Source organism: Nycticebus coucang, chromosome 6, assembly GCF_027406575.1.
Source record: "Nycticebus coucang isolate mNycCou1 chromosome 6, mNycCou1.pri, whole genome shotgun sequence".
Taxonomy (NCBI): Eukaryota; Metazoa; Chordata; class Mammalia; order Primates; family Lorisidae; genus Nycticebus; species Nycticebus coucang.
Window position 1 is genome coordinate 57,033,181 of NC_069785.1, and position 5,980 is coordinate 57,039,160.

Consider the following 5,980-nt stretch of genomic DNA (forward strand, 5'->3'; position numbering starts at 1 on the left):
CACAACTGCTTCCTCAGAAATATACTTTCTTGGGAATCTTACATAATTTGCATATTTTTTAAAACTAACCCTTCCAAGTGGCTACTTAATTGCTGAAATATACTGACTATTCCCTTTTCCTTCAGCTTTAGTAACATTCTACTGCTACCAATGGGCTGATATCAAAAAATAACAGCAAAAATTTTTAAATAATTGCTGCGTTCTTTATCCCAGCAACTTCTGAATGTTTCCTCCCTTGGAATGCAGAAGTCTGGCAGCAGAAATTGTAATGAATAAATAATAATCATACAAAACTTCCTCCATTCCTCCTCCTAGAAACAGGCAAATTCAGCTTCTGTTGAGCAATAAGCTTTCTTTAAATGACCATATAATGTCAATATAAACATCAGATCACTAGCAATGGGTTTTGACAGTCCTTTGGCTTTTGTATGTTAATACCCCTTCCCTACCTTGGGTTCAACTTCTCTAAAAACACTAGCCTTTTTTTAAACAAATAGTGAATTACACTTTTAAACAGACATTTACAAGCTTGAGCTCAGATGATGTATTCCAAATGCCACTTTCAGCATACTGCAATTGCAAGACCATAGCTAACTTCATTTTTTATTCTGCTTATTTTTTCCTCTCCCTCTAAGGAATAGATGGAACAACGTAAATCTCCCTACAAGGCAGAGATGATAAAATTGACTTTTGCTGGCAGAGAAAGCAATTTTCCTCTGCAGCACTGCAGAATTATAAATGGATAGGACTCCTTCAACTCTCAGAGATGGTCCTCTGGCATCTAGAATCCCTCTGAGCCACCCTAAGCCAGACTCTAGATTTTCATCATGAAATGTAAAACCCCCAGATTATATCACTGCTATAGTTCTGCTTCCTAAGTGCCAAGCAAATAATTACTAGAAGTACTTTCTTTTTTTAATAAAAATGGGATCCCTTTTCTGAGTCCCCTCAATTCCAACTCCAGGGATTTATGTTAAGAAAATAACAGCATAGGGGTTAAGAGCAGGGACTCAGGAGCCAAACTGATTGAGTTCAAATCCTAACTTTGCTATTTATAAACTGTCTTTGTGACAGGCAGTTAATGTACCTGTGCCTCAGTTTCCTCATCTGTAAAACAGGCATAACAATAGTAAACAACCTCCTGAGGTTATTTTAAGAATAAGTTGATATATGTAAAGTACATAGACTGGTACATAGTAATCACTGCAAGAGAGTTTGCTGTTATTATTAAGTAACTAAGGATAAGAATGCTCATCAGAGCATTGTTCCTATGAGGAAGAAGTTTTTTTTAAAAAAAAACTAAATGTGGGGGGACAAAGTGGAAGGTTCATCTGAGGCCAGAGTTTAGAGATCAGCTTGAGGAACATAGCAAGACCTCATCTCTATAAAAAATTTAAAAATTAGCCAGGCATGGCATTGCACACTTACAGTCCTGCCTACTTAGGGAACTGGGGCAAGCTGAAGGATCTCTTGAGCATGGGTATTTAAGGTTGCAGTGAGCTGTGATAATACCACTGCATCCTAGCCCAAATTTGAAAAAAAAAAAAAAAAAAACAATAGGAAAATAAGAGCAAATTAAATGTAAAATAAGCAAAAGAAAGAATAAAGAATAATGTTATAACACAGAGAAGAATATAGAAAATGAACGAAACCAGAGACTGATTTTTTTTTTAAAAGAACAATGGATAAAACTCTAGCCAAACTGACCAAATTACCAATATCAGTCAGTAGAAAGGTTCCATCCAAGTCCACAGGCACTGCAGGGACAAAGGGGAATAGCATGGAAACTTTATGCCAGTAATTTTAACAACTTAGACTAACTGAAAGTTTCATATGAAGATAAAAATCATGAAAGTTCAATCAAAAAGAAATAGGTAACCTGTATAGCTCTTACATCTATTACAAAAAATTAAAATTGTAGTTAAAAACTTTCTCAAAGAAAATTCCAGGTTCAGATAGCTTCACCAATAGATTTACACAGACTCTTTCATAAAATTGAAGATGATAGACAGATATTTGCCAATTCATTCTGAAGTGAACACCTTTTAATATAAAAAGCAGGGAAAGAAATTATAAGAAAACTATAATTTTAGAACTATAATTAATAAGAAAAACTATAGTAAATACCATCATGAACATGGAAACTAATTTAACATTTTATCAAATCAATCAAACACTATCAAAAAGTAAATAAACTTTTCATGACTAAATATAGTATACCCTGGTACCCTAGTACAAGGCTGGTAAACATTTAAAAATTATTGTAACTTGGAATATCAATACTTTAAAGAAAAATATGATCATCATAATAGATGTAGAAAATACAGTTAATAAAATCCAAAACTGTTCATGATTTGAAAAGAAAACATTCATAAATCTCGAATAGAAGGAGATAACTTTCTTAATAGGATAAAAACATCTACAGAAATCCTAGTAATAGCTAATCAGAAACTAATATCTACTTAACGGTGTAAGACTGAATACTTTACCCTACTCTCTGAAACGAGGAAAGAAAGCCCACTCTCACCACTCCTATTCAACTTAACACTGAAGTTAGCCAGTGCAATAAGAAATAAAAGATTGTAACTGGGTTATAGCTTTCACGTGAAGGTCCTACATTAGTTTCATAATAAGGGTGAGTACATTGGGTACTTTTTCTTCCATTCTTGAGACACTTTACTAAGAAGAATATGTTCCAGCTCCATCCATGTAAACATGAAAGAGGTAAAGTCTCCATCTTTCTTTAAGGCTGCATAATATTCCATGGTATACATGTACCACAATTTATTAATCCATTCGTGGATCGATGGGCACTTGGGCTTTTTCCATGACTTAGCAATTATTAATAGGCCTGCAATAAATAGGGAGAAGGGGGAAAGGGAGGGGAGGGAGGGGGGAGGTAGGTGGAGGGAGGGGGATTAATGGGATTACACCTGCAGTGCATCTTACAAGGGTATATGTGAATTTTAGTAAATGTGGAATGTAAAGGTCTTAGCAAAATAACTAAGAAAATGCCAGGAAAGCTATGTTAACTAGTGTGATGAAAATGTGTCGAACGGTCTATGAACCAAGTGTATGGTGCCCCATGATCATACTAATGTACACAGCTATGATTTAATAAAAAAAAAAAAAGAAATAAAAGATTGCAAAGAAACAAAACTGTCCTTACTTAAAAATGACATTATTGTCTATGAAGAGACTATCAAAGAACAAAAAAGCTACCAGAACTCATAATTCATTACTGTGAATTCAGCAAGATCAGAAAATACAAACTAAGTATAGAAAAATTAGTCATATCTATGTGCTGTCAATGAACAGTTAGAATTTTTTTTTAATTACTGGTATTGGCATGAATACTTAAAAATTGATCTGGGAAACAGAATAGAGAATACAGAAATAGAGTCACAAATATATGATCAAGGCAAATTTAATTGAGAAAGAACAGTCTTTTCAACAAATGGTGCTACCACAATTGCATTCTTTAAAAAAAAACTCAATTCTATACTTAATACTATATACAAAATTGATTTTCCCAACTCTAAAACATGATCCATTAAAAAATTGATAAATTGAACTTCAAAATTAGGAACCTCTGCTATTCAAAAAACATTGTGAAGACAATGAAAAAGGCCACAAACTAGAAGAAAACACAAATATTTGCAAACCACATATTTGTTAAAGGACTTGTGTCCAAAATATATTAAAAACTCTCAAAACTCATTCAATAAGAAAACAAAGAACCCCCACCAAAAAAAGATTGAGACTTCAAATAAAATATAAGATAATGTCCAATAAGCACATAAAAAGATGTTTAATCTCATTCATCATTGAAGAAATAAATTAAAACCATAAGATACCTCTTCACACATATTAGAATGGCCAAAATTGAAAAAAGGACAATACCTGTTGCTAGGAAAGTTACAGAACTTCCACTCACATAAGAATTTCCATTGGAGGCTCAGCACCCATAGCTCAGTGAGTAGGATGCCAGCCACATACACCAAAGATGGTGGATTTGAGCCCGGCCCGGGCCTGCCGAACAACAATGAGAACTGCAACCAAAAAATATCTGGGCATTGTGGCAGGTGTCTGTAGTCCCAGATATTTGGGAGGCTGAGCCCAAGAGTTGGAGATTGCCGTGAGCTGTGACGTTACAGCACTTCACCCAGGGAGACAGCTTGAGACTCTGTCTCACCAAAAAAAAAAAAAAAAAGAAAGAATTTGCATTGGAGATGCAAAATGATACAACCACTTTGGACAATAATAAGGCAATTTACTGTAAATAATGCACATCATACAAACCATCAACCTCAATTTACCCAAGAGAAACGAAAGCATTTGTCCACATAAATACTTATACATGAATTCTCATAAAAGCTTTATTTAGAATGATAAAAAATCTAAACTCAAATATCTTTCAACTTGTAAATAGATAAGAAAATGTTTGGTACAACAAAAAATAATTATTTTTTTGGAAAACTAAAACAACCAAAAATATTGACTCAATTAACAAAAAGGATAAATCTCAAATGCATAATAAGTGTTAGAAGCCACAGTCAAAAGGTTACATATAATATGATTTCAAAAAGCACAGCCATAAGGATAGAACACAGATCACTGATTATCGGGAGCTGAGGATGGGATGGAGGAGGGACAGACTATAGAAGGGCACAAATTTGGAGGAGTCGTGAAAGTTACTTCTCTTGATTTGGGTCATATTACAGAGATAAATAAGTTAATAAAAACTCACAAAATTGTTGCTTCTCAGCCTTTTGGCTAAGATCCAGTACAGTATCTGTTCTTGCCAGTTTAATATCTGATACATCCTCTATTCAAGGACACCCTATAAAATGGATTTTTGGAATAGAAAGATGGAGCTGGAGCTTGCTCCATCCCCATTCCTTGCATCAACCTGGTATTACAGTATCTCCACCCCTACCCAGGTAATTATCATATGTAAATTACATGTTAATGAAAAAAAGTTTAATAAGAAAAAAAGGCAAAGGAAACTGAAATATAACAGGACTTTGAGCTAAGTGAAGGTATGTAAGACAAGGCAATTCTTTTAACCTTTATACTTCGTTCCCCACCTAAGCAGCAGAGCTTGAGTCACAGAGGAGTCTCCATTTCCAGAAGGATGATATCACACTGAATAGTTCTCCAGTGAGTAAATATACAGAGTAGTCATTTTATTGGTTTTCATGTTTTAGAATAGACAAAACACTTCATTACAAATGCAGAAAATAATGTATAAAATTTATCAATCTTGTTTCTTCTTAGCCTAAACTGTATCTTTGTGTAAACTACAAAATGACACCCTTTCACAAGAGACTTTACGGCAGTAGCCACAGGAACCTATAATGGCTGTGAATGAATGGCACTCCTTGTGGGTGCTCGTTTAGCCATCAAGTATAGCCTTGAACAAATTAATACGATTAGGAGTAGAGAGAAGAAAAGAGGAAGGATTGCTAAAGATACGCATTATATATTTTACGTAATCAGGAATCAAGAGATCTAAGGTTATATCAATAAAAATATTTAAGTTTATCATTTAAAATTATAACAGTAAGCCAATAGAATATATTTTTAACTATAATTTGGAAATTAGAGGGGAGTTATGTATTACTGTACATGAGCAAAGTTTTTTTCCATAGTGTGGGAAAATATCAAAAAATAATCTTATAACCCATCTTACTGAAAGATGGGTTATAAGATTATTTTTTGATTTATGAAAGGAGTCATCAGAAAAATAAAAATAGAAATTGTCAAGCACTCCTGCATATAGAAAGTGGAATGAGGGGATGGTGTTGGACTGAGAACTAAATTTTTATTTCATGCCATTCGATATTTGTTTTCATTATGTATTCAGATTACTTTTATAATCATTTTAAATAATGGTGTTGCATATTTATAAATCAATATTTATGGGCTGGGAGCAATGGTTCAGACCTGTAATTCTAGCACTTTGGGAGGCTGAGGC

At 33.8% G+C, this 5,980-nt stretch overlaps 1 non-coding gene across 1 annotated transcript; it reads left to right on the forward strand.

The window, feature by feature from the left end:
- The first annotated feature begins 4,756 nt into the window (after positions 1–4,756).
- On the forward strand, positions 4,757–4,952 carry LOC128589566 (U2 spliceosomal RNA). The gene has a single exon (XR_008381107.1). It is a non-coding gene; the product is annotated as a U2 spliceosomal RNA (small nuclear RNA).
- Positions 4,953–5,980: the final 1,028 nt, after the last annotated feature.